A 26533-nucleotide genomic window follows, 5' to 3' on the forward strand; every position below is an offset into this window, starting at 1 on the left:
GAATCTGAGACAGGCGTTTCTTTTTAACCGACTTCAAAAAAGAGGAGGTTCTCAATTAGTTTTTTTGGAATTTACTCCTTAAGAATCGATTTTTTTATATAGTCCCCGGTATGAAAAAAATATGAACAGTAAAATTCGATAAACGAATGACAGGGTTACGTTTTTGTGCGCAACCTATTATGCGCACCTTTCACTTTTCAGGCGTAGTATTGAGACGTACATAGTGATAGCACCTATTTACTTCCATCATACTATGTTATAATATCAAAACATATGCATTATTTATAAAAGTACCTATGAAGTAAAAAATTTATTATATATTATGTTTATAAAATTGTGTAAGTTGTAAGTTGTATTCGCTTTTTGGTCGCAATACATTTTGAACTTGTAAAAACCTGAGAAAAGAAAACCTTTACTTTAAGTTTTTAACACTAAAACTTCACTACAGCTAGAAACAAGAAATCAATATCAAATAAGTAGGGGGTCTACCCAACACGGAAAAACATGGCAAGGAGTCTACGACACAAACAAGTTTGGGGAACTCTGATTTAGACAGTCGATTATTGTTGTTATACGATAATTTTTAGATTTTTTGGAGTTTACTCCTTTTCATATTATAGCCCTCAGTATGAAAAAAATATGAACAGTAAAATTCGATGAACGAATGGCGTTTACGTTTTTTGTGCGCAACCTATTATGCGCACCTTTCACCGTAGGTATTGAGACGTACATAGTGTATACTGCGGAACATATACCTATTTAGACAGTCGATCTGAAGGAGTAAACTCCATTAGTGCGTCGAAGCTGAGATATTTTTTTTGTGTTTGTTACCTCATAACTTCATCATTTGTTAACTAATTTTGAAAATTCTTTTTTTGTTTGAAAGAGTATACTTTCAGATTGGTCCCATTTAATTTTCATGAAAATCGGTTTAGTAGTTTTGTGTTAAAATCAAAATAACTGAAATACGTCGTATATACGTTTTGAAGTCGAAAAAGATTATTTTATGATTGAATAGAGCAATAGTTAACGCAGTAACCACTTGCCAGTGCGTGAAACGGGTCACCGGGCGCGCTCCGCGGCCGGCGCACGGTGACGTCATACGTATTATTGTTGTTATACGAGAGTGCTGTCATATCCGGCCATGCGAGGAGTCTGTTGTGTCAGACTTTACGTTGTATAGTAATACTAGCTGACGCCGCGCGGTGTTACCCGCGTTATTTCCGTTCCCGTAGGAATACGGGGATAAAATATAGCCTATGTCACTCACAAATAACGTAGCTTTCTAGTGGTAAAAGAACTTTCAAAATCGGTTCAGTAGATCCAGAGATAACTTCCTACAACACCACCACAACTTTAACTCTTTATAATATTACTGTAACCGAAATTTGAGTATTTTTTTAATTCTCTGCGTGTGTGAAGTCTGCCAATCTGCATTGGACCAGCGTGGTGGACTATTGGCCTAACCCCTCTCATTCTGAGAGGGGACTCGTGCTCAGCAGTGAGCCGAACATAGGTTGATAATGATGAATATTAGTATTAGTAGATTATTATTTATTTTGTCGGCAGGTCGTGCATGATTCCGTCAAGGAGTTTGCAGTGAGCACACCCATCACGAATTACTGAGTGAGTATGCATTTTAGTTTTTACCTGACTACAAGAAGGGTTATGATTTTCGCGCATATCTTGTATGTATGTTATATTCTTTATTACCTCATATCTTCCAAACCGCCAAGATTTATGTAATTAAATCGTTTGATTTGTCTTAATAGCCCAAGTGTTTTTAGATAGGTGAAGTAAAAAAAAATCAACACGACGACTGTTAGGCGGTATAGACTCAAGGTTAAAAAAAAATCGAATATTGCAATATGGGTATCAAATTCAAGGGCTCATCCAGAGGATTTCAAAATCATGGTCATATATAATTAAAAGTATATCATGGCCATAATAAAAAATACCTACAAATTATAAAAACGTTATACTTATATTAGTCGCTATACAAAATACGAGCGGATGACTAGGTGCTAGCAGGTTAGGCAGTCGGTATTTATATATCAATTTTTCATATGCCCCGATATGAAAAAAATATGGGCAGTAAAATTCGATGAACGAATGAATGTTACATTTTTTGTGCGCAACCTATTCTGCGCACCTTTCACCGTGCGCACGCCGCGGCCTGCTGCTCCTCGGTTGCGCACCTTTCACTTTTCAGGTGTGAGTATTGAGACGTACATAGTGTATGCTGCGGGACAACATAAACTATACTACAGCCTGTCTTGATGAGTACTGTTTACTAACAAATAAATTAGGAATGAAGGTGGAACACGCATGTCATTTCATAACTTATTTATTTTAAACAATGTATGGTTCGTTTATAAAATGTTATATAAAATATATTAACTATATCTAATTGTTCTAAGCTTATTAATCAAATTTATTTTCATTAATTTAAAAACAAGTTAATTATAATTATAATTAGGTGTGAAATGACTAGTGATTTATACCCTCATTTTTAATTTGTTTGTTGGTAAACAGTACTCACCAAGAAAGGCTGTAATATAGGTATTTAGACAGCCGATCTGAAAAAGTAAACTCCATTGGTGCGTCGGAGCTGATACACTTTTTTTAATTACTAACTTATTAGGGTTCTGTACCTTTAAAAGGAACAAACAGAACTCTTTATAACATCACTATGTTTTTCGCTCCTGGCTGCTGCTGCAATTCGCAATAGGCGGTGTCGCGGGCTCACGTCCCGTCCCCAATTGGGCACGTCCGGCCGACGGGCGGTTCCGACAGGTGATGCCTCGGTGAGAAGCGGCGCGTCTGTACTGTGCCGCGGCGTGCACAGATGGATTAGTGCCTACACACTAAACAGACGGCACCTTGTGCTTTGTTTTTATACTATACACTGACGGACGCCGCGCGGTTTCACCCGCGTGGTTTTCGTTCAAGTAGGAGTACGGTTAAAATATAGCCTATAGCCTTCCTCGATAAATGGTCTATCTAACACTGAAAGAATTTATCAAATCGGACTAGTAGTTCCTGAGGTTAGCGTTCAATCAAACAAACAAACTCTCCAGCTTTATATATTAGTATAGATAAGGGTTAATTTACACGAGCGGCAATTCTACCGACGATCGCAGTCGGCTGCAGTCGGCGACGTCTCGGCGGCAGGCGACGGCGTTGCCGACTGCAGTCTACTCTCATCGGCGGTCGCCCACTGCAGTCGACTTCCGTTGGCTGCCGCCGAGACGTCACTGACTGCAGTCGTCGGTAGCAGCTGACGCTCATATAAATAAACTAACAAAAAGTTATACGTTACATTATTTAGTACAAAGTTGGTCATCCTCATACGATTGCCGTTTTTGTGAGGATGGCAAGTTCACTATTATGCTACATATTGCAGATGTATTTAATAGTTCCCGTTCCCATGAAGATACGGGGATAGAATATTGCAAAGACACAAATAACTTGGCTTTCTAGTAGTAAAAGAATTTTCAAAGTCGGTTTTGTAGATCCTGACATTACCTCACTACAATACCACAAACTTTACCTCTTTTTAATATTAGTAGGTATAGTACCTACCTATACGAGTAAAATACTTATTTGTTATGCTAAGCAGCTAAATTGATTTTTATTTGAATGCCGCGCAAGGGTTCTAAGATTAAATTCAACAAAGAAGCCCGAGCGTCGCGAGGTATTCAAGGGCAAGGGAAGTAAACAAAGCTGCCGTGCGCAAAACAAAACTTTCATCACACTACAGCGTGATGAAAATACCATTCCATCTAGCAATTGTTTCTGCGTTAAACCACGGACGGACCGACAGATGAATAAAACGGAACTATAAGGGTTCATTGTTGACTGCGGATCTCTAAAAAGATTCCATTATTTTGTAAATCCGGTTGTAAAGATGATAATTAGTAAAGTAAACAATCTTGTTAGCTGTGGATTTCTCTCGGCTGTCTCAAACAAGTGAAAGCTTAAGCTAACCAAATTAAACACTCCTTTAATTTTAATTACCAACAGTTTGGACGTAGATAGAATCCGGCAACTAAGTTGAACTAAACTGGTGATAAAACATTATATTGTTACATTTAAACCAAAAAGCGTTAAACGCGTGTTGCCTGTAGCTTGGCGACTTCGTTCGTAACACTTCCAGCACGCACGATTTCACACCCGCGCAGTGTATCCCCCCCGTCGCCCGCATAACATGGGAGTAGTTATCAACGAACTTGCCAGAATATCGGCCTCCGTAGCGCAGTGGCATGCGCGGTGGATTTACAAAACGGAGGTCCTGGGTTCGATCCCCGGCTGGGCAGATTGAGATTTTCTTAATTTGTCCAGGCCTGGCTGGTGGGAGGATTCGGCCGTGGCTAGTTACCACCCTACCGGCAAAGACGTACCGCCAAGCGATTTAGCGTACCGGCACGATGCCGTGTAGAAACCTAAAGGGGTGTGGATTTTCATCCTCCTCCTAACAAGTTAGCCCGCTTCCATCTTAGACTGCATCATCACCTACCATCAGGTGAGATTGTAGTCAAGGGCTAACTTGTAAAGAATAAAAAAAAAATATATAGTACATTAAAGGTGTCAAATAATTGAAAACTTCGTGCGCGATTGTGATGTCGTCAAGATGTTGCTATGGTAACTCGTCCGTACATAATTGTCGCTAACATTCGAAAACTTATAGGTTTCCTCATGTTTTCACCGTTTGACACATGTGATAAATAATTTTTAAAATGCACACAACTGAGAAGTTTGAGGTGCATGCCTCGGACCAGATTAAATCCTACGCCCTCGGAATCAAAGGCAGAAGTTATGTCCACTGGGCTATCGGAGCTCAAAAATATACTTGAAATAAATTATATTTATATTGGATGTAAATAGTGTTCACGTGTAGCCGCTGTCTATAAAATAAATAAAACTTTTAATAAAAAAATTTAATTAAAAAAAAGAACCGTCTGAAAATCCTAAAACTTTTATTATTTAAAATGAGGCTACATACATACAGAGGATAATACATCACACAGCATTACAATTCAATACCAAGTTGGTATTGAATTGTAATGCTATAAATACTTAATAAAACATTAAAAAATGCACTAGTTGTCCCTATAATATTCAAAAGTACCCCTCGATTTCAGCAGGATTCCATCATCAGTTCCTGACATGGTTATTATGGGACCAATTGGAAAGCATACCCTCTCAAACGAAAAAAGAATCTTTCAAATCGGTGCAGACGTCTTCCAGTAATCGGTGAACATACATAAAAATAAAAAAAGATTCCGACTAATTGATAACCTCCTCCTTTTTTTTAAGTCAGTTAAAAATAAACTAAATTAGGTTAATGGTAAAATGATTATGTATAGTAGATTATAGTGCAAGAGAGTGTATCCGTAAGTCAATGCGGCGCGCGCAGGCCATCGACCCGACCATGATGCCATGAGTCACCGCCCTTCGCAGGGTTATGTGGGCGCCCACCGCGCCGCGTAGAACTAGACTGGCGGGCACTATTATATCCTACTAATCTTATAAAGGAGAAATTATGTATGGATAAACATAAACATCCATATATATAGGTACAAATACAAACGTACATTTGAATGTTTCTTACTTCTTAACTTCGCTACTACTGAAGTGATTTAGCTGAAATTTGGAATGTAAATAGATTTCACTCTGGATTAACACATAGGCTACTTTCATCCCGGAAAATCCATGGTTTCCGCGGGATTTGTGAAAAACTGAATTCCATTCAAAACTAGTAGCCCATTGGTCTGATCGTTAATCTAAGTGGCTCATTGACCTTTCTTTTTTTCCAAGATATTCTTAGGAGTTAGGAAGTTGGTGGTATCCCTGAAACATCTGAAATATCCTAAAATAGGTTGGTAATGATGAAATAGGAGCTGTGATAGCCCAGTGGATGTGACCTCTGCCTCCGATTCCGGGGGGTGTGGGTTCGAATCCGGTCCGGAGCATGCACCTCCAACTTTTTCAGTTGTGTGCATTTTAAGAAACCTGCATACCTGAGAATTTTCATAATTTTCTGCGTGTGTAAAGTCTCGAGCTCAGCAGTGAGCCGAATATGGTACGTTGATAATGATGAAATAAAAGATAACTAACAATTAGTATCGCGGGCCACTGGATGACGGCATACGTGCTTGCCTCGTGAGTCAGAGGGCGTAGGTTCGGTTCCCGGCGCGCTAATTGTGTTAGCGGCTCGAGTGCGCATGCCACAGATGAGTGCCACAATGAATACTGTTGTAGTGGGTGAAGGTGCCTGGGTCACGGGTGATTAGCGGGGCCAGATTGAGCTCTCGGCTATTTGTGTTTCGTTTTTCATATAATCTGAGGGTATTTGTTAATAATTATAGTATTGTAATAATCAGTCTATTCTTAAAACTGATATTAGACCTGTCCCAGCTCTTTGATGACTGGATGTGTAAAAGGTTTAGATCGTCACCAATAACCCATATACGGCTCACTGTTGATCACGAGTCTCCTCTCAGATTGAGAGGAGTTAGGCCTCAGTCCACCACGCTGGCCCAATGCGGATTGGCAGACTTCACACACGCAGAGAATTAAGAAAATTCTCTGGTATGCAGGACACGTGATATTTAGTGCACACCATTGACGATCAATTATTCTCACGTTTCTGCAGCACCCACGACTATAACTGATCGTGTGTTGGTCGCTGCGTGCATGACGGCTCGACTTATGAAACGTCTTCGCTGCCGTTAGCGCTGTAGAAACGTAAGAATAATTGACCGTCAATGGCTGACTTAATTTCTTAAAATGCATAAAACTGAAAAGTTAGAGTTGCATGGCCCCGGGCCGGATTCAAATCCATACCCTTTGGAATCAGAAGCATAGGTCATACCCACTAGGCTATCACGGCTCTACTAGGCTATAAGTCAGGAGGTCCTAGGGGATCGATCGACTACGTTTTCCATTGTGGGGTCGCCATTCCAGCATCTTAGGTACCCAACGTTTGGTCTGCAGTAATGAACTGTAAAGTGAAACTGCGGGGTTCTGTTAGTATAGTACAGTGTTTCTCAAACTTTCCGCTCCACGAACCCCTGTTATAATTTCCAAGTGACAGCAAACCCCTTACTAACTAATGGGAGGATCCCCCCCCCCCAGAAAAAATAAAAAAAATAATAATAATTAGACTGTTGAAGAAAATATTGTTATTGTATTATTTGAATAAAAGGTAGCACATATAGTAGGTACCAAAAGAAATGTCTTTGTAATATTAATGTGATGGGTGTGCTTGTTCCTTGTTGCAAATGGATTCAATGTTAGGAGTAGTTTTGGACTATTTTAACCTTAATTCTGACTTGGTATCAGTTATCATGCCACCATTACGTAACGTATTTTGTCGAACCCCCTGCCGTCGAATGGCGAACCCCTAGGGGTTCGCGTACCCCACTTTGAGAAACCTTGAATAGTACATAGACATAAAGGTCTATGAACTCGTCCGCCCATGGCGTCGATTTAGGAGTCATTGCCAAAGTCAGACGCCATGAGTCTTTATGATGGGGCAATTTGATGCTATTAAGTTTTTATTTGGCATTCATGCGGAGTTTTGCCATGAGTCAACGTACCAGCACTGAGAATTAGCGTATCGACTCTGTGTGTATTCAAAATTCGCAATAGTTAGATATACCTTATTTCATGGAATCTCTATGTTTACCATGCTTTATAGGTCTTAACTAGTAAATTCGGTAACCAATAGTAGTTGACTCATCAAATTTAATATAAACAATATTTATTTCGTCTAGTACTTGGAATGAGGGTCCGAAATATATCAATAATAAAAAAAAAACATGCAGTTCGCCTCTTATGCCTAATTCGGACTACCTTAGTATTTTAGTCGAGTACGAACAATTTTTGGATTTACAGCCCAAAAATCGTTCGTACTCGACTAAAATTGTCAGTGGACTTGTCAACATTTGACACATTTCATAAATATTTTGCACGCCTATAGGCAAGACATTATTATTATTAACTTAAAGTTATGGGAAATACTCTCGAGCACCCTGTATAACGGTAAATTCATCGTCATAACATAATAGGTATGATGACAGTTTTTTAAATTGTAGGTATATAAATTAATTGTATGCTAATAGCAAAGCAATTTTGTAAAAGTAACAGGGTATCTGCGTTCATTACTTTCGGAGCTACAGGGATTTAAAGGGTCAGGTTTGCGGCGCTGCCGCGGATCCCTGAAAAACGCCCCATACAAAATGGTACGAACTAATGACGTCGTAGGTAATGTAATGATCGTTAGATTTGTATGTGCGTTCAAACAAAATTACTAATATCTTTGTTATTTGTGCGTTTATGTTTATAGTTCGTGTATTAAAAAATGTCACATTTAATGTAAGGAAGCTAAAACTGTATGAATTTTCATCTAATTACGATAAAATATTTTTAATAGATTTTGAAATTTTATAATCTTATTTATTTTGCAAATATCCATTCAATCTTTGCTTTTTATGTATAAATTAGTTAACATTGACCTTATTTACCCGAATGTATCATAAAAATCAATATATTCAAACCTAGTCATCATCCCCATTAATAACTATATTTTCCTTTAAAATTCGTCTGTCACCTTCGTTCAAATATGCACAACATCTTCAGACGTAACACACAGTACAGTTTGGTGAGTCCGATTTTCTCATATTATATGCTACCTTATTTAACGGAATGTAACCGGATCGAAGGCGCATCAAAAGGGTAATGTCCTTTCTATTTAACGTGCTTTTATATCAATCCACGGTTCCGTAGGTGGTTGTGGGTGCATCGTTCGATACCATACCAAATTTCAGCCAAATCGCTTCAGTAGCCGCTGTGTAAAAGAGGAACAAACATACTTACACACTTTCACACTTGCATACAAACTTTCGCCTTTATAATATTAGTGTGATGTGATACTCCCGAGCACCCTGTATAACCGTTAATTCATCGTCATAACTTAATTCGTCGAATGTTTACTATTACAAATAGTTCAATCCTCGTATGGAAGGTGCTATGGTGAAGGCATGGTGCGTGTCGCGAGCATCGATCCACGCCGTCGCCTCACTGGCGCCTGACGTGGGGCCACTGCGAAAGAATCTTACGACTATAGTGTTTTTCAGATAGATTTTCGGTGACAGTTCGTTTCACTATTGAAAGTTTGCCGCGATTCACGATAATAGTACGTATTATGAACGTCATAAGGCAACTGTCACCGCACCCATGCTGTCTTAAAAAAACACTATACCCGCTAATACTGATGTTTTGATACTCTTTACTTATCACTAGCGGAACTGTTAGCGACGCAAATTGTAATAATTATGTAATCTAACAATAGAAGGTCGAAAATGTCATACTTTGACAGCCGTTTGAACCTGAAAACCGACTTTTATGCCAAGCGCCTAACCGTCACCATATACGCTCCCGATTTACGTTTTATACAAAGTAAATCGGTGTTTTAAGCCTGGCCTTTACAACAACTTCGCGGTTTTACCCGCGTAATCTCAGTGTACGGGGATTAAATATAGCCTATGACACTCTTTTTTTATATTTTACAAGTTAGCCCTTGACTACAATCTCACCTGATGGTAAGTGATGATGCAGTCTAAGATGGAAACGGGCTAACTTGTTAGGAGGAGGATGAAAATCCACACCGATTTCGGTTTGTACACGACATCGTACCGGAACGCTAAATCGCTTGGCGGTACGTCTTTGCCGGTAGGGTGGTAACTAGCTACGGCCGAAGCCTCCCACACAGAACTTTCACATTATTTTCTAAGGGAGATGTATAAAGATAAAGATATGTTGTATGTATGTTGTATATGTATGTATGTTGGGTTTTGAGACATGATTTCTGATAATAAACCTCAACAGCTCAGCGAAGTAATCAGGGTCGTGAGTTTGATTCCCGTCCGCTGCACTGTTGTCGTATGCAAACCTTACACTGTCTTATCTAGTTTAAGAATGAAAATATAACAAGGTCCTGAAGAAAGTATAACAAAAATGCATGTGATTTCGTTTCTTAAACTAAAAAAAGAACACTTTTATAGATGTCATACGAAGTACGACTCCACAGACAATTACACAGTTACCCACGAAAAACTTATTTCATCCCTCTTTTACGTTTTGGGGGCTCAAAAAAAGACGGGAACAATTTGGACAACAATGGGCAACAGTCCCCGAATCATTTCGAGGAACCATTTGGGCGCCATAATACCTCCCCGCGGTACCACGGCACGATTTCTGACGTCTGACTTTGAATGTGCGACCGCTCGGGGTGGGCGGGGCGAGGTCGTTGACCCGCATCGATTTTCCGGCGCGAGGTTTGTTGCTAGCTGTCGATTTTCCCGATTTTTCCGGTGCCTCGCTAGTTGGTAGTGTTTCATCGATTTTCCCTTGTCACTTGAATATGAAGTTGTTTTAGTGTTTTATGAAATGTAGTATTTTGACGGCCTTCGTGGTGCAGTGGTAAGTGGGTTTCTAAGGAGGTCCTGGGTTCGGTCCCCGGCTGGGTCGATTGAGGTTTTCTTAATTGGTCCAGCAGGGTTATTGTGTAACTCGGTGTACCATTCAAGTAAGCAGTCACTACATCATCGTTTTTCATCGTATTTTCGTTTTTGAGATGATTTAAAATAGTTATTCCAACGAAAGCTTGACTGCACTGTTTTACATTAAGTGCTAATGTTTTTTTGTTTCTACTATCACTAATTTAATAATGTTATTTTATGTAAAATGATAATTGTGTCATTTCGTTTTTTGATGGTTTCAAAAACGAAAATACGATGAAAAACGATGTAGTGACTGATTACTTGAATGGTACATCGAGTTACATAATAACCCTGCTGGTCTGGCTGGTGGGAGGCTTCGGTCGTGGCTAGTTACCACCCTACCGGCAAACGCGTACCGCCAAGCGATTTATCATTCCGGTACGATGTCGTGTAGAAACCGAAAGGGGTGTGGATTTTCGTCCAACTCCTAAGAAGTTAGATCCGCATCGTTCGGTATCGGTCCTATCGTATCAAACGGATTTTAGATTTTTCGGTAGATTCGTGCGATGCGTACGATGCAGATCAGTGGGCGCACTTTTATTATTCTAATATTATAAAGCTGAAGAGTTTGTTTGTTTGTTTGATTGAACGCGCTAATCTTAGGAACTACTGGTCCGATTTGAAAAATTCCAGCACTTTGGGACCCCAACATCCATCGGCTCTTCGAACTATGTGCCCCGTCTTTTGCCACTTCAGCTTCGCGACTCGTTCAGCTATGTCGGTACTTTAGTTCTTCTGCGGATCTCCTCATGTCTGATTCGATCAATCTCCTAACATACCTCGTTCTATCGCCCGCTGTGTGCCTCTTAGCTTTCTTAAGAGGCCCATAGTTAACAACCAAGTCTCGGAACCATAGGTCATCATTGGCAACATGCACTGTTCGAAGACTTTTGTTTTGAGACACTGAAGAATTTTAGTGGCGTGCCGTGTGCGAAGGTCTGGTCGTCTCAGGCTCTCCGAGCGTGACGTAATCAGCAAAGTTTAACTCGTTCGTGACACCATACACGCGTACTCCCAATTCCGCGCCCCGAGTTCGCACTACAAAAACTAATTAAGGGTGTAACTGTAGTGTTCTCAGAAACCCTCCCCTCAACTGGATAAGGCACGCACTGACTTCCGGGAAGCCGAGTTTTGCCGGCGCCGACGACGATCCGTCAAACATTTTTGGCTTTCGTACGTGGGGGTGCATTTTTGTAAATTGTAATTTAACTTTTGTTTTTGTTTATTTATTGACTGGCTGACGCCGCGTGGTTTTTTCCCGCGTGGTTCGCGTTCCCGTAGGAAAACGGGGATAATATATAGCCTATAGCCTTCCTCGATAAATGGGCTATCTAACACTGAAAGAATTTTTCAAATCGGACCAGATTAGCGCGTTCAATCAAACAAACAAAGTCTTCAGCTTTATAATATTAGTATTAGATTCAACTTTTGGTTTTGTTTATTTATTGATAAGTTAGCTCCTCAGACCAATTATGGAAGGACCGATGTCGCATTCAAATTCACCAACAAAAGTTCCCATTTTCTGAGGACGTTAAGGACTAAAAGCTAGAAGTTTTTGCCCGTTTTTTAATGTACACAAGTATGTATTTTTACGGTGCTCAATAACCAACGAACACAACTATGAAACGTCGCGTCGATATTATAGATACAGTTTTTATAATCGCTTTAGATCGCATACTTTGACAGAGGTTTATACAATAATTGGTATGAAGTTAACCCTTAACTGCGATCTACCAGCTAAGACATTTAAGATTAAAGTTAAGTTACCATTTTAGACTGTATAGTCTTTAGTCTAAGGCCTAAGCCATAGCATATATTATCATCTAAATTCTATACTAATATTACAAAGAGGTAAAGTTTGTGGTATTGTAGGGGGTAATCTCTGGATCTACTGAATCGATTGCGATAATTCTTTTACCGATAGAAACGTTATTTGTGGTAATAGGCTATTTTGACCCTGTATCCCACGAGAACGGGAACTATGCGGGTGACTTGAACAACTGATATTCGGCTATCTATCTAATAATTTTCAAAATTGGTTATTAAATGACGAAGTTATGAAGTAACAAACATTACAAAAAATACGCTTCAAATTGAGAACCTCCGTTTATTTTGAAGTCAGTCAATATAAAAATATTATGAGTAGGATGTTTGTATTAAAAAAATATTTATTCATAATATAGTTTGTCACACAGTTCTGTATAACGAAGCCAATCTAAACTGATCTCTATCTATATAATAACTAAAGCCATAATACCACATCTAGCGACAAATCTGTGCATGAAAAACATGTAGCAAAATCGACTCTATGCTCTCGGTAATAAGGACTAAATAAACATTCGTACCTCTTAATTACTCGGTACGAACCCTTGAATAGTGGGATTTGCATCGGTTTGCCTCTGGAGTGCTGTTATGGGGGTAGATGGAAAAAACATGGGGGTTTTCATTCAGTGTCCTTCAGACGGGAAGTAATTTTGAATGCGACACGCTTTGTGCATCTACCCCCAGGTTACCGTTAGGTTGTTGGGTGGAAATATAGTTGAATTAATGTGAGTGTTTTTAATTATATTTAGGTAAATAGCAAATTTTTGATAGCCCAATGGTAAGTGGAGTTTCAGTTGTGTGCATTTTAAGAAATTTAATATCGCGTGTCTCAAACGGTGATGGAAAACATCGTGAGGAAACCTGCATACCAGAGAATTTTCTTAATTCTCTGCGTGTGTGAAGTCTAACAATCCGCATTGGGCCAGCGTGGTGGACTATTGGCCTTAACCCTCTCATTCTGGGAGGAGACTCGAACTCAGCAGTGAGCCGAATATGGGTTGATGATTGATAAAAATGGAATAGCAACTACAGGGTAGACGATTATCTATAACTAGCAGACCTAGTAATCTGCGTAATTCCCATTCCCGTGGGAATGCGGGGATAAAATATAGCTTGTGTTACTCACAAATAACGTGACGTTTGTATTGGTACAAGAATTTTCTAAATCGGTTCAGTAGATCCAGAGATTACCCCCTAACAGTTTCTACACGACATCGTACCGGTACTTTGCCAGTAGGGTGGTAACTAGCCACCGCCGAAGCTTCCCACTAGTTAGACCTGGACGAATTAAGTAAACCTCAATCGGCCCAGCCGGGGCTCGAACCCAGGACCTCCAACTTGTAAATCCACCGCGCATACCACTGCGCCACGGAGCCCGTCAAAATGTGAAAACTTTCTACGTACAAGTTTAATGGGGATGATGACTAGGATTGAATATATTGATTTTTATGATACATTCGGGTAAATAGGGTCAATGTTAACTAATTTATACATAAAAAGCAAAGATTGTATGGATATTTGCAAAATAAATGATATTATAAAATTTCATAATGTATTAAAAATATTTTATCGTAATTAGATGAAAATTCACACAGTTTTAGCTTCCTTACATTAAATGTGACATTTTTTAATATATGAACTATAAGCATAAACGCACAAATAACAAAGATATTAGTAATTTTGTTTGAAAGCCCATACAAACCTAACGATCAGCAAGCCAACGACGTCACTAAATCGTGCCATTTTGTATGGAGCGTTATTCAGGGATCCGCCTCAAATCTGACCCTTTAAATCCCTGTAGCTCCGAAAGTAATGATCGCAGATACCCTGTTACTTTTACAAAATTGCTTTACTATTAGTATACTCTTAATTTATATACGTACAATTAAAAAAACTGTCATCATCCCTATTGCAGGTACAGTTTCAGTGTATTCATGTACATTGTACAGTGAGAGTGCTCAGACGGACAGAGTGGCTCGGTTGTCCTTTTGTGTCCTCCCGGCCCTCACAGCCTCCGGGAGTGACGGCGGAGGAGGACTGAGGGAAACTACCGCTAATCGGAGCTGCGTTTGTTGTTATCTCAGACGAATTACCTATGGACTTGTATCGCACTCAAATTCACTATATACGAGTAAATGGTTTGTCGCCGCTTTTGAAGGGGGGGGGGGGGGGGTTAAAAACTCACACATCGATAAAAAAAATATACAACTGACTTCAAAACCTAAAACCGTAACCAATTTGAAGCCACTGTTCTGTCAATTTTAGCCGTTCCTAAAAGACCGCCTTCAAACTGATCATCAGTTAGAACATAATATGATACATAGAACTTAGTATGTTTTATGTTTTTGAAGTCAGTTGAATCTTAAATTTGTTTTTTTATTGGAAAGGAGTTGTTTCCATGGCGGTACCATGATAAGGAAATCAGGATCTGATGATAGAATCCTGGAAAAATTGTGAAAATTGTAAGGGCGACCATTACGTTTCTTATTTTTTTTTAAATCATATATTTCTTTTACGATAGCTGATCCAATGGCGTCCAAGCATATTTATCATTGAGTAATTAATCTAAATACATATTAAATAATTAGAACAGATTCCGTTATTAGACTGTGTTGTATACCTATATACTCAGAGGCACAATTATCCGCCCTCTTTAATATGACGCGAGTATAGCCGCTCGCTACGAGCTGAACCGTTCGTGTCCACATTCTTCATGCTACGTATAGTATACATATGAAAACCCACCTGAAAACCAGCGCCACAGCTCGCTGTGGCATCGTGCTGAGGTGGATACCTTTTTTGTCCACGACCAGATGTATGTATTGTATGTTCTGTTTGTTTATTTTTATTTCATTACTTGTGTGTGAACAAATAAAGAGATTGTATTCTATTCTATATGTTCTCTAACTCTTTTGGTACTGTTACGGCGAGTCTCACCTATGTATGATCTACCACAGTTACTTAGAATCTTGTAAACCCCGAGCACGTTCGCAGTTTGGATCGTGCCGCGTTGCTAGAACCAGCTAATGACTAAGGGCCCGTATGGGTTCGATACTAGCCGGGCATATTCCGACTTTATAGTGAGTGAGTTTCATAATCCATTAATATGAATAACACTGACGATAGTTTAAATTCTAAAACGCGAGTATATTATAGTGGGCGGATAATTGTGCCTCTGAGTATATAATGTACAAACGGCCCCGCGTCGGGCGCCGTGGCGGCGGGTCGATACGTCACTCACGCGGACAAATTGCCTACACCTACCTTCACTATCTAAACTAATATTGTTAAAGAGATTTGATTGTTTGTTTGTCACGAATAGGCTCCGAAACTAATGATACGACTTCAAATATTCTTTCACCAATTTAAAGCTACTCCTAGCAGAAGCTTCAAAAGTGGATTACAAAAATAAGAAAACTAATGTCGAACAAAGGTTATGATTCACAACATTTGTCAGGACAACTTAATTAACAAATCAAACTGTAACCAAAATAAGACCCTAGAATGGCAGAGAATGACCTTGAGTGGAGTCACGCACTTGTGAACGACGTGTGTAGGGTTTAAGGACCCTTTGACTGTTAACAAACACTGCCCTTTTCCACTCAAGTCACTCTCCCCGACTATCCCAAATAACTCATAAAGAATTACACAACAAGAAATGTGGACGGCACGAACGCCACGAGCACACTGCAGCCGACCGTACGACGAGCGCCTTATATCGCAAGTCGTTCCCGTCAACCGATCGCTACCCCTCTCTAAATCCCTACTCTTTAAGGAAACAATTCGCGCCACCTAGCGTCGGCCAACGTCAACGTCGAACCAACGCAAGATTGAGCGACGTCATATCCGTCTCAAACTACTATTTCCTACACTACATTATCAGCTAGTAACATATGCTATTTTGTCCCCGTATTTCTACAGAAATCAGAACCTCGAGGTGAAACCGCGGAGCGTCTGCTATTTTTGTGTAATCGTTTACTTTGTAGTTGATTCATTGCTAGACATCGTTACATTTATAGTCCTTCATCGTCATAGAGGTAATAAAAAGTTTAGATACCGTCTCCTGAACCAAAAGTCACACACATTCTGCCAGATCGTCAGGTCTGCACACGCCGATGCGCACACAGATGCATATATTATGAAAACAGACCGGAAATTATTTCCTATGTCTGACAATACACAACGTCCGTGACGCAGTGGTATGCGCGATGGATTTACAAGACGGAAGTTTTGGGTACAATCCCTGGCTGGGCCGATTAAGGTTTTCTTAAATGGTTCAGGTCTAGCTAGTAGGAGGCTTCGTGGCTAGTTACCTACTGGCAAAGACGTGTCGCCAAGCGAATTAGTGTTCTGGTACGATGTTGTGTAGGAACCGTAAGAGGTGTAGATTTTTATCATCCTCCTAACAAGTTAGCCTCTTCCATTTTAAATTGCATCATCACTTACCATCAGGTGAATCGTGAGATTCTAGTCAAGGGTTAACTTGTAAAGTGTTAAAAAAATACTTCACACTCACATATAAATATGTGATAGGTACTCGGGGTCATTATGGTGCTTCAGTTGTTTGTCAGCGAGATACCGTCTGTCTATTTTACAAGTCTATGTTAACCGCGATATTAAACTGCAACTTTGTCTGTTATTGCTTACTGCAATGCGACAGAAGGCTTTCTATCTGATTTTTTTATGTATTTGTACGCAGTAAAAGTAATAAAATGTAAAACTTTTACGTAATCTTCATTATCGTAACTTTAATTTCAAGTATTCGACTTCAATTACCACCGTTGTTAATACATGAGATAACTTGACTTTTCAAAAGTGCTTGTAAACTGAGCCTACTTGAAATAAATGAATTTGTGTTTGATTTATTTGTGTAAATAACTTTCGTTGTTTACTGTACGACTAAATGAAATTAGGTAAATTCGGCGCCTTTGTTCAAATCCTTAGGGGAACATGGATTTTTCTGGGATGAAAAGTAGCGTATGTGTTAATCCAGAGTAAAATCTATTTCCATTCCAAATTTCTGCCAAATCGCTTCAGTAGTGTCGGCGTTATAGAGTAACAAACATCCAAACATCAAGAAAAACTCAATATTTGACAAACCGACGCAGGCTTCGAACCTAGGACTTATGGTTTGAAGTATTCACTATACTGACATGCCTAACATGCATTTACAGATGAATTAGTGTCAAAATATATTGTATATTGTGATGTAGGACACCACCCACTCATCCTCCATCTGAAGTACCGTAACGTGAAGTTATTGTATTCTAATATTTTGGCTCACTTCGCTATCTTCATTTTATATGTCATACAACTGTATCGTATACTAGAAGACGCCCTGCGGTTTCACACGCGTAGTTCCCGTTCCCGTGAGAATACGGGGATAAAATATAGCCTATAACGTGGCTTTCTAGTGGTAAAAGAATTTTCAAAATCGGTTCAGTAGATCAGAGATTATCATCATCATTATCAACCCATATTCGGCTCACTGCTGAGCTCATGTCTCCTCTCAGAATGAGAGGGGACAGGCCAATAGTCCACCACGCTGACCCAATGCGGATTGGCAGACTTCACACACGCAGAGAATTGAGAAAATTCTCTGGTATGCAGGTTTCCTCACGATGTTTTCCTTCACCGTTTGAGACACGTGATATTTAATTTCTTAAAATGCACACAACTGAAAAGTTGGAGGTGCATGCCTCGGACCGGATTCGAACCCAAACCCTCCGGAATCGGAGGCAGAGGTCATATACACTGGGCTATCATGGCTTCTCAGAGATTATCCCCCCTACAATACCACAAACCTTTTTATCTCTTTGTAATATTAGTAGGAAGACAACGAAATCAGATAGCGACATAGATAGCGAAAAAATCTGAATCTAAAAATGTCTTTTTAAGATAATGGATTTTCTGAGAAACAAGTTTCTCAGTTATTTATAGTTATTTGTATTGTCTAGTCTGGCGTGAAAGACTGTCTTCATTATTATTCGTCGATGAGTTCACGCTTCACTGAAGTCTCACCTGATGATAAGTGACGTAGTCCCCCTAGAACATTTTGTACATCTGATTACTAACAAGCTAATTTTTCGAAGCTTCATCTCGATGAGACGATCAACTTTTTTAGTAACGAAAATTCTTGATTCTGGTAGCTAACTGAGCTACCAGGAAATTAAAATTTCAGTTCGTCGGAATGTATGTAGGACAATGTGACTGGTAAATTGTATAACTATTGTTTAAGCAACAGTAAAAAAACAGCTGGTTAGTAACAACTTTTAATAATTTCGTTAGTGATACAAGTTGGGAGGAGGATACAGTAACAAAAGTTGTTACTAACTAGATACTTTTTTTACTGTTGATCGGTTGACGGTCTCCGTGGCGCAGTGGTGTGCGCGGTGGATTTACAAGACGGAGGTCCTAAGCTCGATCCCCGGCTGGGCCAATTGAGGTTTTCTTAATTGGGTCAGGATTGTAGTCAAGGGCTAACTTGTAGAGAATAAATAAAAAAAAATCTATCACGGCTCTATATTCTAATGCATGCCCTAGTTAAAAACCTTGTGCACTGCCACCAAGTATGAGCCCTCAATATTGGGAGTAGAGGGATCAACTGAAAAACAACTTCAGAAATACTAAACCAGCACATCTGATAAGGATAACGGTTATTTGATACCTAAAAGTTGTGAATTTCAAAAAAGACGTTTTGAGCGTAATTAAGGGAATATAAAGTTTACAGGGTTAAACTAAAACTTTTGTATCTCTGTTCTCGAGTTTATTTCAAAGAACCTTATTACAACAAGTATTAAGTTTGTTTGTTATCATCTAATCAACGAAATCGTTTAGGTCCCGGCAACGCTCGAGTAAGTGCATGTTCAGTATCATGGGCTACCTACCGTAGGTATGAGCATCTAAGTATGGTACCTAAACCTAATGCCAATACGCCAGGGTTTCTCAAAGTGGGGAACGTGATCCCCTAGTGGTTAGCCATTCGACGGCAGGGGGTTCGCGACAAGATTTACCTAACTTGATAACTGATACAGAGTCAGAATTAAGGTTAAAACTGTCCAAAATTACTTCTAACATTGAATCCATTTGCGACAAGAAACAAGCACACCCTTCACATTATTACAAAGACATTTCTTTTGGTACTTTATGTGTTAACTTTTATTCAAATGAAAACCTTATTTCCTTCAACAGTCAAATTTATTATTATTTTTTCTTGGAGGGGGGGGAGGGGGGGGGGCTTAGTTAGTACTGTCACTTGAAAATCTTAACAAAGGTTCGTGGACCCAAAAGTTTGAGAGACCCTGCTCTACGCTATGAGTTTGGCTCTATAAAATCTCTGTAGGTAGTGAAAAAAATAAAGTGAATTTTCAAAATTGGAACGGCGGAAGCGCATTCCGCGTTCGCACGCCGTCTATTTCGGTCGTGTCTTGGATGCATTAATGTAATCCCTTTTTTTGTATAAATTATAAATACCCGTTTGAGCAGACGTTGGCACTTTTAGACTTGGCGACATGTTTGTTTTGACTGACTGATAGGCGGCTTTTGTGTTTTGTTCTGTGTTGCAGGTTTTTGTTTTTTGTTGTACGGGATAGAGTTCTTTTAATTATTCTTTTATTTATTACTTTGCTTTTCATCCATTTTATAATAAACTGCTAAATTAGATCACGTGCAAGAGTTTAAGTTTTGGTCAAAGGTTTATAAAAACACTTTATTTTTCATTCTGTTAGCCCTTGACTACAAACTCACCTGATGTTGACAATGCAATCTAAAATGGAAGCGGGCTAAGTTGTTAGGAGGAGGATGCAAATCCACGCCCCTTTCGGTTACTACAGGACATCGTACCGGAACGATAAATTACGCCGGTACGTCCTTGTCAGTAAGGTAGTAACTAGCCACGGCCGAAGTCTTCCACCAGCCGGATCTGGACCGATTAAGAAAACCTCAATTGGCCCAGCCTCGCGTCTGGCGTCTTTCTTATGTTTTAAATATTTTATAAACTGTTTACTTGCACTAAACAAATAAGATGGAATATTTTTATAGGTAAATATTGATTATTAGTCTTTATATTAATTTACGTAATTGTGGTAGTGTTAAATCTTGAAATACAAATTATAAAAAAAGTTTGTATTTGCGGATGTCAAGGAGACGCGTGACGTTTGTTTTTTTATGGATTTCACCGGGCTTGTAAAGACTCATTCTGTATCATTCTCTACTCTGTGGTAGGCACATAACATATCTATAGCATAAAATATTCATTACTTATCAGCCTTAAAAACCGAACCCCATATAAATAGATATAGTTATAATTTTAACTGCACGTGTTTCAAATACGCCGCCTATGAATAGCCCGGTGAGTCACAGTAACGCATTGATTCGGTTTAACTGTTAACGCTTATTATGTATTTGGTGGTTTAACTAATAGATTGGGATGTCACAGTCAGATCTTGGGCATATTGTCATGTGACAATATTCGGCTCACTGCTGAGCTGGAGTCTCGTCTCAGAATGAGAACGGTTAGGCCAATAGTCCACCACGCTGGCCAAATGCGGATTGGCAGATTTCACACGCGAGGAGAATTTAAAAAATTCTCATGTGTGCAGGTTTCCTCACGATGTTTTCCTTCACAGTTTGAGACACGTGATATTTAATTTTTTAAAATGAACACAACTGAAAAGTTGGAGCTGCTTGCCCCGGACCGGATTCGAATCCACACCCTCCGAATGGAAGGCAGAGGTCATATAAACTGGGTTATTACAACATATATTTGTTTATATTTTGTACGGGGTATCATGATACATCATGTCCCCTGTCGCCAGTTGCTTAGTATAACAACCCTTCAATGAAACATCATCTTCATCATCATTATCAGTTGATGGAGGTCCACTGCTGGACATAGGCCTCTTGCATGTCAAAGTCAAAGTCAAAATTCATTTATTTCAAATAGGCTTAGTTTACAAGCTTTTTCGAAACGTCAGGTGATAATATTAAAATTAAGATAATGGTGATAATTATTATTCGAAAACTTAAAATTAAAGTTACGAGGGTTCCAAATGCGCCTTGGTCCGAGAAGAGCCCACAACAAAGTCAGCCAGGTTTATCCTTTTTTAGTTTATCACCATTTAACAATAGGTATATAAGTAGCCTGTCATGTAATACATTTCATTTGCAAGCAATTTTGTCATTTACGTAATCATTGACACTATAATACGACTTTTCTATAAGCTTACGTTTAACAAAAACTTTGAACTTATTGAGAGACATGCCAGTGGTCTCATGTGGCAGTTTATTATAAAAACGTATGCAATTGCCCTTAAAAGAATTACTAATTTTTTGTAATCTAGTGTGATGTGCAACAATTTTATTTTTATTTCTGACAATGGACCTCAAACACAACGGTCTCGAGCTGCCAGCATCCAGCGGCTCCCTGCAACCCGCTTGATTTCCAGTCCAGTCCAGTGGGGGTCGACCAACACTGCGCTTTCAATGAATCATTTATAGTAGGAGCAATGGCTGACAGACTTTAAACTTATAAAAAATCGCGAAGGTCTAGTCCTCTCAAGCTCTCAGTCCACAACAAAGTAACGAGTTATTATTGAACTCTCCACATTGAGACTATGAGCTAGGAGGAAAACATTAACCTACATCTTATCTAGATATGGATCTCTATGGAGAAAAACCATAAATGTGTGAGGTTGGCTGGGCTTTATATCTATATGGGAAACTGTTTGTTTGTTTTTTTATGTAAATGCTCAATGATTCAGCGGTTGTTAATTATGTAAATAGCGAGGTACTCATCATCTATACTAATATTATAAAGAGGTAAAGTATAATTTCCTTTACGATCCTGACTTAACGAACGACAATGCTTCCCAGGCAACATCAACACAAGCTACACAGCGTCTTCACTGACTATTAAATGAATGCAAACTGTGTATTTTTGAATTTTCAAAAATTTTTTGCACGGAACCCTGGACGCGCGAGTTCCACTCGCACTTGGCCGATTTTCAACTCTCTTGGAATGAGAGAGTTTTTAGAGAGCTGTGTTTAAAGGTTGGACAAGGTGTACAAACCCCATGAATTTGAGATGAATCTCTAAGCCCCGCGGCGTATTCAAAGCTGTGTCACAGTTGACATTATCTGGAGCACCCTGTATAATCGCCGCATACAGGGTGAGCTTGTTTTGACCCACTTTTTGTTATGTCTGGAGGCGGGTTCGACCGCGCGTTCCGTTTACTGTGTGACCCAGTTTGTGGGGGTAGTTTTTTAAACCCTAATGCAAATGTGGGTTAATGTAGGTTTACCGTGCATGTGTCTATTTGTTAACCGACTTCAAAAAGGAGGAGGTTCTCAATTCGGTCGGTATTTTTTTTTTTTTTTCTTTTTTAATTATGTACACCGATTACTCAAAGACGCCTGGACCGATTTCAAAAATTCTTTTTTTGTTTGAAACGGTATAGTCCCCATTTGGTCCCATTGCCATCATGACAAGATCTGATGATGGAATCCTGGAGAAATTGAGGGGAACTTTCGAAAATTATATGGGTGTCTAATGTGCTTGTAAACTTTCCATTTAGTACCTTTGAGAAATACAAAATTATGAAGGTTTAAAATCGATCTGATGATGGAGTCATAAAACAGACGAGGGAACTCCTTGGCGATTTACAGCAGTTACCTTGTGTTTGGGCTTGATTAATTTGTATTTATGAGAACTGTCTACATAGATAGGTTGTGACTGTCATTTAGGGGTTTGGTGATGAAGACCAAGGACAATTAAGGGAACTCCTTAACAGTTTACAGTAACTACCTTGTGTTTGGCCTTGATTAATTCGTATTTCTGAGAACTTTCTACCTAGATGAGTTGTGTCTGTTATTAGGGGTCTGATGATGAAGACCAAGGTCAATGAAGGGAACCCCTTGACGGATTACGGTAGCTACCTTGTGCTTGGGCTTGATTAATTTGTATTGCTGAGAATTTTGTACTAAGATGGGTTGTGACTGTCATTAGGTGTCTGATGTATTCGTTTGAGATGAAATTTTACACTAAAAATTGAAAAATAATAAAAAATTAAGACAACACCGGCTAAGCACCGACTTCATACTGATCAGCAGGTAGAACATATAATGATGTTATTTTTCGCTTTTTAGTTTAGTGGGTACGTTTTTAGGTTTTGAAGTCGGTTGTATTTTTTTTATTAAAATTTTTATTATGAAATTATAGCTTCTAAACTCATTTAATATGCTCTGCTATGTATATGTACATATAATATGCTGCTGAATATCTTTAGAAAAATAAAAAAGTTATTTATTAGCAGCTTCCTTCAAAGGTGCAAAGCGCTTACCCTAGTTAAGAACCTAGTGAGCAGTGACATTTGGCAGTTATGGAATAAGTTTGTGAAAAATCTGTTAAAACTCCTCGTGTCTCTGTTAAAACCTTGGCTTGTTAAAGTTAAGCCAAGGTTACCTACTGTTGATTATTATATTTTTTACTACCGGGCTAGTCCTCACAATTAATTATTACTAATTAGGTTAATTGCCTCGCCTGGTGACAAAAGGGCTGGCACATTTTTCGTACATGCAGCCAGTATTCTTGCCACCATTTCCTGTGGGCACGATTTGTGTAATTGTTAGAATAAATTGGCTTTAGTTTCTTACGTATTTTTACAATATATTTACGTATTTATACTCGTATTGTAAAGAGAAGAGGTATCTATACTAGAGTGTTTTTCAGATAGCATGAGTACAGTGACAGTTGTCTTATGACGTTCATAATACGTATATCGTGAATCGCGGCAAACTTTCAATAGTGAAACGATCTGTTACTGTACCCATGCTATCTGAAAAACACTATAATAGGAAAACACTACAGGGTGCTGGGGAGTATTTCCCATAACTTCAAGGTGTATCACTTATTTACTTCCACTTAAAGGATGCGAACTGCGTTACTAATGTATATTTTTTAACTAAAAAAAAAAAAAATTATGTTTTGCTTGCATTAAAAAAAAAATTGGGTACGTCATAATTATAAAGATGCGTATATGGGACACAATATATGATCTATTTACAAAAAAAATATTATTTACCCCGAAAATATACATTTTTAACCGACTTCCAAAAAAGAGGAGGTTCTACGTTCGGCTGTATGCATGTTTTTTTTTGTTTTTATGTATGCTCAGCGATATTTCTGTCATTTATGGACCGATTTTGACACCGCCTTCAAACTGATCAGAAGGTAGCACATAGGTAAGGTGTTATTTTTTGCTTTTTAGTTAAGGTTGAATTTTTTTTATTAAAATTTTTTAGAACATGTACATTTTGTCATGTTCCTTGAACATTTTTAATTATTTTTCTGTAAATAATATAACCCCAATGATATGGGAAATACTCCCCAGTCACCCTGTATATAATGATAGACAGGTGATAATGATATTGACTTAAACCTAACCTTCAAAGCCAAGTTATGGTAAGCAGTGCATATATGCATGCACGAAGTGCACCGGCACTACTAAGTAGGTAATTAGTAAGCGACGACGAGGCGCGAAGTGCTAAAGTTATCAACGTGCGAATTGCCAATTGTCCTCTGTTAGCTGACACATATTAATAGACTAAGAGCCGGTGAACCCCAGACCTTCGTCATTTTATCAAAGCTGAAAGTTTGTCAGCTCATCATCGTCGTTATCAACCCATATTCGGCTAACTGAGCTCGAGTCTCCTCTCAGAATGAGAGGGGTTAGGCCAATAGTCCACCACGCTGGCCCAATGAGGATTGGCAGACTTCACACACGCAGAGAATTAAGAACATTTTCAGGTATGCAGGTTTCCTCACGATCCTTTACCGTTTGAGGCGTGATATTTAATTTCTTAAAATGCACACTACTGAAAAGTTGGAGGTGCATGCTCCGGACCGGATTCGAACCCACACCCTTCGGAGGCAGATGTCATATCCACTGGGCTATCACGGCTCACTTGGGGAGAGATATATTAATAGATGTGTCACCTCATGCTCATACCATAAGTACGTACGGTAGCTAATGGGGATGATGACTAGGTTTGAATATATTGATTTTTATGATACATTCGGGTAAATAAGGTCAATTTTAACTGATTTATACATAAAAAGCTAAGATTGTCTGGATATTTGCAAAATAAATAAGATTATAAAATTTCAAAATCTATTAAATTTTTTTTCCTAATTATATGAAAATTCATACAGTTTTAGCTTCCTTACATTAAATGTGACATTTTTCAATAAATGAACTATAAACAGTAATTTTGTTTGAACGCCCATACAAACCTAACGATCAGCGAGCCAACGACGTTTTGTATGGAGCGTTTTTCAGGGATCCGCGGCAGCGCCGCATATCTGACCCTTTAAATCCCTGTAGCTCCGAAAGTAATGATCGCAGATACCCTGTTACTTTTACAAAATTGCTTTGCTTCTAGTATACTCTTAATTTATATACAATTTAAAAAACTGTCATCATCCCTTTTGAACCGTGGTGGCTTTGGGAGGTAGCAGGTTTCGAATGGCCCTCTAAGCTGAGGTCCGAGTCTCAGAGGAGACGCCCTTAGAGACTCGTTTTGCCCATCTACTCTGCTTCTGCCTTCGAACCCCATCAGGCGATGCTTCTGCGCTCGCCCAAACCCCCCCAGTGACGCCGCCGAGGTCCTAAGGCACTTAAGGTCGCCATTGACGGTCAATTATTCTCACGTTTTTGAAAAGCAAACGGCAGTAGGTCCCACACGTACAAGTCATGTATGTGACCAACACACGATCTATTGTAATCGTGGGTGTTACAGAAACGTGAGAATAATTGACCGTTTGTGGCTAGCATTACACAATCAAAAAGAAAAGGCTGTGATTTTAGCGGGGTGCACAGGGCCCTCGAGCTGGGTAAGAGTAAACATGACTGCGTCGTTGGTTAAATAAACCATAAACAGACGAACTTGACTTTAAAACTGACTAGGCCCACTTGAGATGAACGGATTTGAATGTTAATTGAAGCTGCGCATAGATGAGTGCCAATGCTAATGTGTTGTTAGCCTGAATGTAGAATAGCGAGGCGTGGTTAGAGTTATGTTCAGGCAAGATGAATCTATTATTATTTAGCATTCTTTAAGCATTCATAGAAGTTAGAAATAAG

At 39.1% G+C, this 26533-nt stretch overlaps 1 protein-coding gene across 9 annotated transcripts in view; it reads left to right on the forward strand.

Annotated features, from left to right (window-relative positions):
* Positions 1–26533, forward strand: part of LOC112053720 (protein hu-li tai shao) — a 100018-nt gene that overhangs the window by 29380 nt on the left and 44105 nt on the right. For all 9 annotated transcript variants that reach the window (XM_052889685.1, XM_052889687.1, XM_052889688.1 and 6 more), the window contains exon 2: positions 1570–1626. The gene's annotated coding sequence lies outside the window, so the exon portion shown is untranslated. The remainder of the gene's footprint in view (positions 1–1569; positions 1627–26533) is intronic.

Source organism: Bicyclus anynana, chromosome 26, assembly GCF_947172395.1.
Source record: "Bicyclus anynana chromosome 26, ilBicAnyn1.1, whole genome shotgun sequence".
Classification (NCBI taxonomy): domain Eukaryota; kingdom Metazoa; phylum Arthropoda; class Insecta; order Lepidoptera; family Nymphalidae; genus Bicyclus; species Bicyclus anynana.